Raw genomic sequence first — 243 nt, 5'->3', positions numbered from 1 at the left:
CGGCGCGCGCGCCCCCAGCCGCTCCGCGCCGGCGGCAGCGGGACGCCTCTTCCATTTCTGTGTCGGGAAAGGGATGTAAGGGAAGGGATCGAAGGTCCCAGTAGCATCTCAGAATGTCACTTTCCCCTTCCTCTCCCCATCTCTTCTCCTGGATTCTTCTCTTCGGAAAGGGGAGAAATAAGGGAGAGAACACGCCCCGGAGTTCCTCCAGCACCCCGGCAAGGGCAGGCGGGTGGGGCGCAC

Source organism: Antrostomus carolinensis, unplaced genomic scaffold (assembly GCF_000700745.2).
Source record: "Antrostomus carolinensis isolate BGI_N321 unplaced genomic scaffold, ASM70074v2 scaffold18048, whole genome shotgun sequence".
Classification (NCBI taxonomy): Eukaryota; Metazoa; Chordata; class Aves; order Caprimulgiformes; family Caprimulgidae; genus Antrostomus; species Antrostomus carolinensis.
This window is presented reverse-complemented; position numbering follows the sequence as displayed.